Source organism: Haliotis rufescens, unplaced genomic scaffold (genome assembly GCF_023055435.1).
Source record: "Haliotis rufescens isolate VD_foot unplaced genomic scaffold, xgHalRufe1.0.p SCAF_34, whole genome shotgun sequence".
In the NCBI taxonomy this organism is placed as follows: Eukaryota; Metazoa; Mollusca; class Gastropoda; order Lepetellida; family Haliotidae; genus Haliotis; species Haliotis rufescens.
This window is the reverse complement of record NW_025964046.1, coordinates 4,167,569-4,180,473: the sequence shown is the minus strand read 5'-3', so window position 1 is coordinate 4,180,473 and position 12,905 is coordinate 4,167,569. Positions and strand designations below refer to the sequence as shown.

At 42.2% G+C, this 12,905-nt stretch overlaps 1 protein-coding gene across 6 annotated transcripts in view; it reads left to right on the top strand.

Annotated features, from left to right (window-relative positions):
* The first annotated feature begins 5,888 nt into the window (after nucleotides 1-5,888).
* Nucleotides 5,889-12,905, top strand: part of LOC124115340 (hemicentin-1-like) — an 85,709-nt gene continuing 78,692 nt past the window's right edge. For all 6 annotated transcript variants that reach the window (XM_046476288.2, XM_046476290.2, XM_048381007.1 and 3 more), the window contains exon 1: nucleotides 5,889-6,127. The gene's annotated coding sequence lies outside the window, so the exon portion shown is untranslated. The remainder of the gene's footprint in view (nucleotides 6,128-12,905) is intronic.

Sequence of the window (12,905 nt, the reverse complement as noted above, 5' to 3'; positions counted from 1 at the left end):
CTCAAAAGGAAGTCCACATGGTATTTGCCCTTATGGCTAAGCTCTTCATTTGCTGTTAAATTTCTCTGAACCACAACCAAGTCAAATGTTGTGGTGTAGGATATAGCCCCCTACACCACGACACTACTGCCACCGAGATTGTCGAATTCACGTACACAATGTGGGTCAAAACGCTCATTTCGTCAACGATAAACACGTTGTTGTCCATCTCGCCGGTGAAGAAGAAATCGTGATTCATCACTAAACCACACTCGTCTCCAGTTTCTCAAATTCCAAGGTTGTAAGGTATGGCACCAACGCAAGCGTCGCTGTCGATGGATCTGTTGCAAAACAGGGACGAAAGCTGGTATTTTGGGTCGGATTCCAGCCTCGCGAAGATAGTTCCTGATAGTCTGGTCCGCTATCCTCCTCAAACCAGGGATGCGTCCCGCAGTCTCCGTAGCTGTGGCATTGCGATGACGTAGTTGGAACCGTCGAATGTAGCGATTCTGTGCAGGGGTGGTAACTCTTGGTCGGCCGGTTCTCGGACGGTCTGCAGTGGAATTGAACTGTGTGTATCGGTCCCAAAGGCGGCAAATGGTGCTGTGGTGGACGTTGAAGTGGCGTGCAACAGAAGACTGCGATTCCCCTCTTTGGATACGTCCTATGGCGATGTCCCGATCGGCAGCGCTGAGTCTCGGCATTTTCGAACTTGAAAAATGTTGACAATTGAATGTCTGACAAATTATTGGCTTATGCTTGCCTTTTTAAAGCCACTACCACGAGTTACGAATGCCATAACTTGCACGTGCATTTTGCTTTAAAGTTTTCCTCCATGACATTTTTGAACAAGTGTGAAAACAATATAAGGATAACGCTATTTTTCAAGGCATTATCATTTGCAGAAGCCCGAGGTTTTTCATTAACTGCCCGACGAAGGAGGGCAGTTGAAAAGACCGAGGGCTTCTGCATATGATAATGCCCTGAAAAATGGCGTTATCGTTATTATAGCTAAAATGGATGGAATTTGTTATCAAATAAAAAGAAACAACAACATCGGTTTTTAAAAATTTTGCAATCAACACGAATGTCACTGACCCCATTTTACAAACATGGAAACGTCATAGAACAAACCAGATGACGTCACTATAATACGTGACGTCACTTTCTCTACCTTATGACGTCACCTCACAACGGGCTTGATAATGGCCCGTCGTCAAGCATTATGAGGGCATTATCAAGTTACAGTGGCCCGCTCATTTCTGATAACGTGCGGGCGGTTAATGATAATTCTATCCATTTTAGCTATAATGCCGTTTAAGACATTGCAAATCGACAATGGCTGCGTTTTGACGCACCGTTTGCCGAATATCAGGCCACCAACATTTTTCAATAACATATATCCAATTTATATGCCGGATTTTTTTGGTGTAGTCAGGTTCAATGAACTCCATACTACCTGTGCGGGTTTTTTTAAGAGTGTATGTCTGTTTTTGTGTGCTTGTGTGTGTTCGTGTATAATGTGTATGTTTGTGCGTATGTTTGTGCGTATGTGTGTGTATATATATGTGTGTGTGCGCTAGTATGTGTATGTGTGTGTTTGTATATGTGTGTATGTCTGCGTGTGTGCGTGCGTGTGAGTATGTGTGCATGTGTGTGTGTGCGTGTGTGTATGTGTGCATGTGTGTGTGTGTGCGTGTGTGTGTGTGTGTGTGTGTGTGTGTGTGTGTGTGTATATATATGTGTGCATGTGTGTATTTGTGTGTGTGTGTGTGTGGTCAAATCTGCACGGCAAATAACGGAGACTGACACCACTAGTAATTAACCCTGTATTACCTGTGTCAATTCCCACAACCAACTGGTATCTACAAATAAGGTGTGTCGGCCACACCAAAGCGATCTAGGTATGACTAACATATAAGCTATAACACAAACAATGTTCAGCCTACAAAACCCACCAGCTTACCTAACGAAAATATTAACTTAGCTTAATCCTTCTCCCAGGCTGGCTAAGTAAATCTCCCAAACAAGCTGCTTGTCGTTATTACTTAATAACCATGCGCTAAAACATTGTTCTGTAATCTTCTCTTGACAAAGATAATTATGTGTTTATTTTCAAAGTACATACGCCCTCCACACTAAGTCTTTATAAAGAATAGTTTTGAAAATAATGAATCAATTACAGTGGTGTAGATAAACCCTGGTGGCCCCTTTGAGAACTAACTCGCAAACTCCATTATGAACAAGGGAGATAATTCTATGGATATCCAACTTCTTTGTTCCAATGAACTAGACGTTTTGGGTAAATATTTACACCGTTATCAATCAAGGAATAAAGAATATAAACAAAGTATATCCATAGAACTATCTCCCGTGTTCATCATACAAAATTTGTAAATGCACTTCAAGTGAGTTTGGTTTAACGCCGCTTTTAACAATATTCAAGTTATATCGCGGCGTGTCAGCTTAATGTGGGAGAAAAGCCCGAAGTGATGCAGGTCTCAGACGTTTACCACTTCGGTGAAACCCACGAGCCCGCGTATGGTGCTGACAAACCTAGAAACATAATCGGGGCGAACCGGGATTCGAACCCACGATCATAGGTTTCTAGCGTGCCCAAGGGACGCAACTCTGCACAGCGAATCGCGGCGCCTTAGACGACTGGGCCACCCGTGGCCCCTGGACTTACAGAAAGTTCTATCATGTATGTTTTGTTTGTTTGTTTGTTTGTTGTTTAACGCCGCACTCAACAGTATTCCAGCTATATGACGGCGGTCTGTAAAATAATCGAGTCTGGACCAGACAATCCAGTGATTGACATCATGAGCAACGATCCACGCAATATCATGTATGTAAGGTGTAGATAGGTAAAGTGTTAAATAGCTTGCTCATCGTGTTACCCCTGATTTCCTGGTGAGTGCATAGATTAACATAGAGTCTATAAAATCTTATATTACACTATTCACTTCACTCCTCTAAAATTAAAACAAGTACTTTCCTTGATGTGGATTGGAATAGAGCTAGGTAGAGCTGGCTAGACTTGCTTTTGTATATGTATCTAGATTGGTTTTGTTTTCATGTATATATGCCATCACCCATTAACTAAAGCAAGCCCACTGGACGGTGTTCTTAGTATCTAACTCATCCTGAGAAAGGTTTTGTCCAAATACAAATGATTTAATTTTGTAACTCAATTGCATAAAAGAGGTGCATTTCTTTACACTTAACATTTTACTATAGTGAGTGAGTGAGTATGGTTTTACGCCGCTTTTAGCAATATTTCAGCAATATCACGGCGGGGGACACCAGAAATGGGCTTCACACATTGTACCCATGTCGGGAATCGAACCCGGGTCTTCGACGTGACGAGCGAACGCTTAAACCACTAGGCTACCCGACCGCCCCGTTTTACTATATAGAGGCATATAGGCAGGTAAATATATATGTTTTATTCTTAACATTAAATTATACAAAATGTGTCAACCTGGTGTTGATTAAACGTTTATATAAAGGAACATTTCATAACATCCTAAGGTTAGTGTGCTTTTTGTGAATAAACTGATTTATTATCCAAAAATGAATTCCACAGGATATGTGGCTTGAGTGAGATCACGTGATGTCACCTTGGAGTGGCTTCAAAGAAATTACATCACTATTCTTTGCAGACCATTGTGATGTCATTGTGATGTCATTGTGATACCATGACGTCACAATAAAAAGGACGCCACTGAAGTTAGTCAGCTGTTCTGTTTACATTCAATACACTGATTTCCGCCGTTTATAAACTGAAAAGTTTGACAAAATTAGTTCGGATGATAAATAGAATCTCACAATTGGTCTTCCAAGCTCACATAGATCAAGACTCGCTGGTAAAAGTAAAAATATCCTCGGCAAGAGTCGGATTTTTGTCGTCTTGACATATTTGATATCAGAAGACACTCGGTAGAGAGTTTCTGTATATACTAGTTTAAGTCTGTATTTTCCGCAATGTTAGCGTTATTCCATTGATGACGTCATAATGTTATGACGTCACGTAAATAAGTAAAAGTGCAGAGGCGTCATAATTTTAAGAATGTTGCTGCGCAATTTTACCAGTAGACACGAAGTCATACAAGTAGACACGAAGTCATACCAGTAGACACGAAGTAATACCAGCAGACACGAAGTCATACCAATAGACACGAAGTAATACCAGTAGACACGAAGTCATATCAGTAGACACGAAGTCATACCAGTATACACGAAGTCATATCAATAGACACGAAGTCATACCAGCAGACACGAAGTCATACCAACAGACACGAAGTCATACCAGTAGACACGAAGTCATACCAGCAAACACGAAGTCATACCAGTAGACACGAAGTAATACCAGCAGACACGAAGTCATACCAACAGACACGAAGTCATACCAGCAGACACAAAGTCATACCAGCAGACATGAAGTCATACCAGCAGACACAAAGTCATACCAGTAGACACGAAGTAATACCAGCAGACACGAAGTCATACCAACAGACACGAAGTCATACCAGCAGACACAAAGTCATACCAGCAGACACGAAGTAATACCAGCAGACACGAAGACATACCAACAGACAGCAGTCAGCGTAGCCTGAAGGCTCTTGATCAGTCGACCGTAACAGATGTGTCAAAGGTCACTATAAACTGTTATTCAACGGTATTGGAGACCCGAGACACGCTGTATAACTCGCCTGTAGGCGTTGTCAATAGCTGCCATGGTCAAATGCACAATGGGGGAATGTGAAACTTGATCTCTTCAAATGCATGAGAAATGGCTAGCAACAGAGCCGATTGGCTAAAACACACCGCCGCCAAACCGGAGGCCCGGGTTCGATTCCCTACATAGGTACAGTGTCTGAATCCTATTTCTGGAGCAGTTTAACTGCTTAGATATTACATATAGCGACTCACTCAGTGTTGTATATTGAAAATTGTATTTAACACAAACATTCCGGTGATGCAGGCTTGTTATAAACAGAAGCATGAACTGTAAGGTTAACAGACAGAGTTCGTATTTTGATCAAAACAGACACAAATATGCCCACTGGTATAATGTATACATATACATGTATATTTTTTCTAAATTTTAGACTTGGCATAAAATATGAATACTTTCAAATATATCTTATATGTCTTAAACATACTGTGTTTCTTTGAAATATGCTAAAATAACATTTTGAAGTCAATACTATATAACCCCTCAATTCTAGTACACGTATAAATAAACACATTTCTGGTGTCCCCCGCCGTGATATTGCTGGAGTATTGCTAAAAGCGGCGTAAAACCATACTCACTCACTACACGTTTTAGTATATTTGAAAAATGTGATGATTCGGGGCTAGAACTGGTCCAAAGAAAGAAAGCTTGTTAGAGTTAACTGGAACGATCGGGTTGTCAGGCTTGCTGACTTCGTGCATACAATCTCATCCTAACTGTCGGATCGATGCTCATGATGTCAGTCACTTGATTGCCTGTCCATACTGTATTATTTACTCACCTCCGTCATATAGCTGGGACATTACAGAGTGCGTTAACAACAAACAAACAAAACATAAAATTGAAAACATAAATTTTATTACTTATTTTTATTACTATTGCTGTCATTTTGTACCACATATGCCGAGGATCTCGGCCTGAGCGCAATGAAGTTCTGTTCTGACGCGACGCAGAATTTCTGCTAAATAATCCTTTAAGGCAGATCACCATTCCCGACCTAATCCTACCCTTCCTTCCTCAAACACAATCACAACGCAAAAGCAATTGATCGCAATTCACGCTGTTGGTTTTATCCACCCGGTCGCTAAACAATACCACGGCTGGATAATGAGAGAATATATCCCGCCAACATTCCACGCAGAGCAGAAACTCGTTCAACCAGTATCGCGTTGTCCACAAAACACCGAACAGGCTGCGACAGGGCGACTGTTTGCCTGGAGACTTCTTTGCCCTGGATTAACATAGGATAAGCCGGGACTTTCCTCTACGATCAGGAGTCACCGTTTTCGAAGACACAGGAGCAAGATACTAAGTGTCTGTGGATATTTCGTTGGGATAGTTCAGTTGTGATCGATTCCAGGAATTGTGCGATCTGTTCGTCAGCACGTGAGGACAGAGCGTTACCAGGTAGGTTGTCGTCACGGCTTGGTGATTGTAGCGCGATGTGTGTCGTGATAAGTAGCACCTTGTCTTCTAGTGTGTATGGGCTTTTTACTTCGAATCATTTCTATACTGTAGTCATGATTTGAAATAAAAACATTATATATTATTTAAAGTGAAAACGGGAAATAACAGCTAGTTTTGACTAACTATTAATATTTATTTGCAGTGTGAACATTTAATAATGAAAAATATTAATAGGATATTCTAGTAGGGCATTAATTTTGATATAACAATGAATCTCTCAGATAATAACCTATTGTGAATACATGTATTGTCTTGTGCTTGGTAAGGTGAGTATATAAACAGCATTTTCTAATCGTATCCCGTGTTTATCCCATTGTGTAAAATGTGAGAAACAGTAAACTACGGTTATAACGAACTCAAAGGGACCATTAATTCTTGTTCGTTATAACCGTAGTTTGTTATGAGCATAGATATAGCATATATACAGCAAATGGACAGGACAAAAAACAGTTCGTTATATCCACCTGTTCGTTATAAGCGTGTTCGTTATAAACGTAGTTTAATGTATTCCATTCAAATGGGAGTAGTTATTGGACTACCATTTCAACTGATTATCTTAACATCAGTGTATCGGTGGGAGGTGGAATCTGTGTATGTATGTACACAAGGGAGTGGCGCACAAAGGGGCCAGTAATTGTGTTCGTAATATCCATAGTTCGTTATAAGCGTTTCAAAAAAAGCTTATCGCAAATGGCTAGGACCAAAAACAACAGTTCGTGATATCAGTCACTTCGTTATAAGCGTGTTCGTTATAAACGTAGTTTACTGTAGATATATCTGGAAATGTATATGAAATGAAATAATAAATAAAATGTCTAGATACAGTTAATTATTATCAGGTGTATTTAATCACATAGACATTCAAACAATATTACAGTAAACTACGGTTATAACGAACACGCTTATAACGAACTAACGGATATAATGAACTAACCTTTTAGTCCCGACTATATGCTGTAGTTATGCTGTATATATGCTTATAACGAATTACGGTTATAACGAACTAAAATTAGTAGTCCCTTTGAGTTCGTTATATCCGTAGTTTACTGTACATAAGTTGTCAGTGGTCATAATCTGCGAGATTCTCAGTTAAGTCTGAATTTCTAGAATATTCTATTAATGTAATTCTTAATTAATTATTTATGTTATTAATATATTCACACCCTTATCATCTGTATCTTAGTGGATCTTTTTCTACAGCAACACATGGCGACTATGACTCCGATATCCACAAATATTATTAGGGAGATTAAATACAGAGGTACCTTTTGTTGGATATCTTTAATAGGCAACTATCAAACTGAGACTTTAATATTACTTATTACATTTTCAGTGATCCATACATATGATAATTATTATTTTGGAAGCTCTTTCGTCATATAATCGAGGCTAGTTATTAAATGACGTTGATTTAATGACGTTGCTTACATTTGCATTTCAGTCTTGTCCAGAGTGACAGGTATACTAAGCCTGTGTTGTCTGAAAGATCTGCATTCTTTAAAACGAGGAGTAAATGAGAATTCGACTTTATTCGTTGCAACACTTGTGTGTTTCGAACTTATTAGGAACCAAAACTTTGGCCTACAGTGAGTCCCAAAGACTGTCCGAGAGATTTTAAGTGAGCATTCTAGTCTATTACCAGGAGCAAGTCTTGATCAAAGTTGGTTTTGGTACATATTTTCAAAGATATAAATAACATATAGGGTAAAACCTCATCGTCAGATTTTCGATTGATGTTCGAAATATCTGATTTTTAATTAGTTCATAACTTGTAATTTAAAGAATACAAACTAGATCACAGTTTTATCACCATGGCTTGTAATTTAAAAATTTGTATGTTAATATTTCAATTTTGTTCAGTTACTTTAAATTTGATATTTCCTCTAAGGTTGAAGTAACCCAAATTAAACTTGTTTCATTCAATCTCATAAAAATATTTCCCCCAAAGTAGATACACGTCACGCCCTAATCTGTCTGTGTCACATGTACGTATAATTATAATAATACTACAAATTACATACTGTCGATATTACTAGTCAGGGTTGATCCCTTGTTTGGTTGCTATCGTAAATACTACAAAGATGCGATTGAAAGATTTTGCATAACAACACCATAGCGACGCCAAAGACATCCACAAACTCTCACGCAAATATGGGCTGTTTGTAAAAGGCATTCAAAGCCAGATTCGTAATAACACGCTTGATTGGTTAAGTTGAATTTCATTGAAGTGAATCAGTGATCGTTCACTGAGCCAGTTTTGCTCTCGGCGCGGTAGCTTTGTGCAGAGTATCGTCCCTTAGTTGTTCCAGGAGCCGATCTTCGTGGGTTCCAATGATTATAGTTTAGGTTTGTCAACATACCTGTACTTCCGTATTAAGCTGACAAACCGTGAAATGACTGAAATACTCTTCAGATATTCTTTTAATCCAACTCACTCACTCACTTAATCTATTGCTAGAAGCATCTGGACATTCTGAAACAAGCAGAGGTTTTCAGTGTTAATAGTTCTCTATATAAGTGAAGCTTGAAGTCTGGGGTATTGAGGGTTGGACGCTGAGCTGAAGTCATCGGATAAGGTGGTGAGATGTGGCTAAATGGGGCATAACGTGGCGTTCAAGATGAATGCGGGGCGGTCGGGTAGCCTAGTGGTTAAAGCGTTCGCTCGTCACACCGAAGACCCGGGTTCGATTCCCGACATGGGTACAATGTGTGAATGAGTTTGATTTTACGCCGCTTTTAGCAATATTCAAGCTATATCAAGGCGGGGGACACAAGAAATGGGCTTCACACATTGTACCCATGTCGGGAATCGAACCCGGGTTTTCGGCGTGACGAGCGAACGCCTTAACCAGTATGCTACCCGACCGTACCCGTGTGTGGGGGGCTGTTTGTTCTAGTCTGGACTAGTGTCGGGTTTATAGTGCTAGTTCACTGAGATACCATGCCGCAGTTTAACATAAATACCCCACTCAGACACAGTATACTTACCAGACGACCAGTCCTAGTTTTAGCCCCTTAATGCCGAGCTCCGGGCAGGGTAACAACAAGTACCATATTTTAACGTCTTTTGGTATGACGCGTCCGCTCTACCGGCTAGACAACAACGGTCACGTTCATAACGAACGGCTAAAGGCCAAACTAAACTTCTCAGTGAGTGAATGTTGTTAATAGCCGCAGTCAACTATAAAGCAGCTTCAGATGACCTGGAGATAATAGAATCTGGCCAAATCAAACCCACGCTACCTTGGTCCTGATATTAAGACGTTTGACGTCAGTGAGTACGGTTTTACGCCACTTTTAGCAATATTCCAGCTATATCACGGCGGGGAACACCAGAAATGGGCTTCACACATTGTACCCACGTCGGGAATCGAACCCGGGTGTTCGGCGTGACTAGCGAACGCTTTAACCACTAGGCTACCCGACCGCCCCACGTTTGACGTCAATTTACTTCAGTGGAGTGTGATGTTATGTTTATCATCAAAAACTGGCTCCCCCCGGAGATATCGCTTGGGTGAGATCATGATCATGATCTACATTGTAGATAGCCCTGCAATGAAAAAGACACTCGGGTGAGATTCTCTATATCTCTGTAATGAATATCAATTGAAGATTGTAAATTGCATTTTTGTGTTCCGAAAATACTACAGATTTAAAATATTATGGAAAATCAAAATTTGTTTTTTTACCTATAAGGTTCCTTCTGTCACGTTTGGTCATTTGTTTATTTGCTTTATGATTTAAATTCATTCTGACGTCACGTCTCGAGAGACGTTGAATTAACTCTCTGACGTCACAGCACCTCACTGTAGATAGACAATATATTGTTTCCATGATTTGTTTTGCGGAAAGCATTACATCATGAAGTACAGATGTCACATGACATTACAACATGCTCATGCATATACTATACATAATCTGGGCTTCATGCAAGTACAAACTAGCCCTTATCTAGAGTACCTATCACGCCAGTATTGACGCTATAAACTGTAGTTCTTTAAAATCGCTCATCCATCAACATGGCTGGATAATTAATCTGCTCGGCCCTTATCGAGGTTATTCATCACAACATGTCTGTGGTATCGGTGTAAGCGGATCATAGCTTCCATAAGCTCTATTGATTGTCGTCGTGATCACATCCATGACAGCGGTGAGTCTTGTTGGCAATCATCCCCGCGGGGATTCCATGGCGGATACGTGTTTAGATATGTGTCCTATGCTTGAATGAGCCGACCAAGGAAGATTGACGGATGTGTTCTGTGATATAGCTGATTGTTGATCGATGCTCATCATTTCGATCACTGGTTTGTTCGTCAAGACAGGTATTTGCAGGTTACAGTGAGTGAGTGAGTGAGTGAGTGATTGGGTGAGAGAGTGAGTGAGTGAGTGAGTGAGTGAGTGAATGATGTTCAGTGTGTTCAAAGCGACTTTTAACCTGAACTAACCAACTCATCCTTCCTGGGGCGGTCGGGTAGCCTAGTGGTTAAAGCGTTCGCTCGTCACGCCGAAGACCCGGGTTCGTTTCCGACATGGGTACAATGTGTGAAGCCCATTTCTGGTGTCCCCCGCCGTGATATTGCTGGAATATTGCTAAAAGCGGCGTAAAACCAAAATCACTCACTCACTCACTCATCCTTCCCGTCAGCTTGATGTGGACACTCACTCACTCACTCACTCACTCACTCACTCACTCATTCACTCACTTACTCACTGTAACCAGCAAATACCTGTCTTGACGAACAAACCAGTGATCGACATGACAAACCTAGAAGCATAATCGGGGCGAACCGGGATTCGAACCCACAATCATAGGTTCCTGGCGTGCCCAAGGGACGCAACTCTGAAACTGATAATCATTGGCCGCAGTAACCTTTGTGGAGGTATTTCATTCATTTGTTGTTTTCCTTCCCGAGAAATGCGAAAGAAATTAAAATGGTGGGTCGCGAGTCTTTTCCTGATCCCATTTCAAAAAGATTTAGAATAGTATCATCTTATCTGATCATTAATTCCATGCAGCAGTATGCATATTCTGAAATACTGCCATGACAGAAGTTGTCTTTGTTTGCAATATAATGCAACCAGTTAGGCGCATTGTGAAATGGACACCTCCTGACTTTAAATCCGTTAGGTCCAATCGTCTAAGGCACTGCGATTCGCTGTGCAGAGTTACGTCCCTTGGGCATGCCAGAAACTTATGATTGTGGGTTCGAATCCCGGTCCGCCATGATTATGTTTCTAGGTTTGTCAGCACCATACCCGTGCTCGTGGGTTTCACCAAAGTGGTAAATGTCTGAGACCTGCATCACTTGGGGCTTTCCTCCCAGAAGATGATATCACTGGAATACTGTAAAAAGCGGCGTTAAACCCAACTCACTCACTCAAATCCATTTTGGTAAGGGTACATAAAGTTACTTTTTAGTACCACCTGTGCCAGTTATGACCCCACCACCCGTATATTTTATGTCAACTCCACGTACCACCCACATGTACTAATTTTGTCAATTAGCTTCATTAACTGTTTCGGCAAAATTGATCAAAACTTAACGGAAGTACTGTATAGGATCAACCGTTTCTTACTGGTGTCAGCGTCCTTGTTGAGGCGTGAGTGTGAGTGAGGGCGGTGAGTGAGTGAGTGAGAGAGTGTGCGAGTGAGGGAGGGGCAATGAGTGAGTGTGGGAGGGAGGGGCAATGAGTGAGTGAGTGAGTGAGGGAGGGGCAATGAGTGAGTGAGTGAGTGAGTGTGCGAGTGAGGGAGGGAGGGAGGGGCAATGAGTGAGTGTGCGAGTGAGGGAGGGGCAATGAGTGAGTGTGGGAGGGAGGGGCAATGAGTGAGTGAGTGAGTGAGTGAGGGAGGGGCAATGAGTGAGTGAGTGAGTGAGTGAGTGAGTGTGCGAGTGAGAGAGGGAGGGAGGGGCAATGAGTGAGTGAGTGAGAGAGGGGCGGTGAGTGAGTGAGTGAGTGAGTGAGAGAGAGGCGGTGAGTGAGTGAGTGAGTGAGTGAGTGAGAGAGAGGCGGTGAGTGAGTCAGTGAGTGAGTGAGTGAGGAGCGGTGAGTGAGTCAGTGAGTGAGTGAGTGAGGAGCGGTGAGTGAGTCAGTGAGTGGGTGAGAGAGGAGCGGTGAGTGAGTCTGTGAGTGAGTGAGTGAGGAGCGGTGAGTGAGTCAGTGAGTGGGTGAGTGAGGAGCGGTGAGTGAGTCAGTGAGTGAGTGAGTGAGGAGCGGTGAGTGAGTCAGTGAGTGAGTGAGAGAGGAGCGGTGAGTGAGTCAGTGAGTGGGTGAGAGAGGAGCGGTGAGTGAGTCAGTGAGTGGGTGAGTGAGGAGCGGTGAGTGAGTCAGTGAGTGAGTGAGTGAGGAGCGGTGAGTGAGTCAGTGAGTGGGTGAGAGAGGAGCGGTGAGTGAGTCAGTGAGTGGGTGAGTGAGGAGCGGTGAGTGAGTCAGTGAGTGAGTGAGTGAGGAGCGGTGAGTGAGTCAGTGAGTGGGTGAGAGAGGAGCGGTGAGTGAGTCAGTGAGTGAGTGAGGAGCGGTGAGTGAGTCAGTGAGTGAGTGAGTGAGGAGCGGTGAGTGAGTCAGTGAGTGAGTCAGTGAGTGAGTGAGTGAGGAGCGGTGAGTGAGTCAGTGAGTGAGTGAGTGAGGAGCGGTGAGTGAGTCAGTGAGTGAGTGAGTGAGGAGCGGTGAGTGAGTCAGTGAGTGAGTCAGTGAGTGAGGAGCGGTGAGTGAGGGG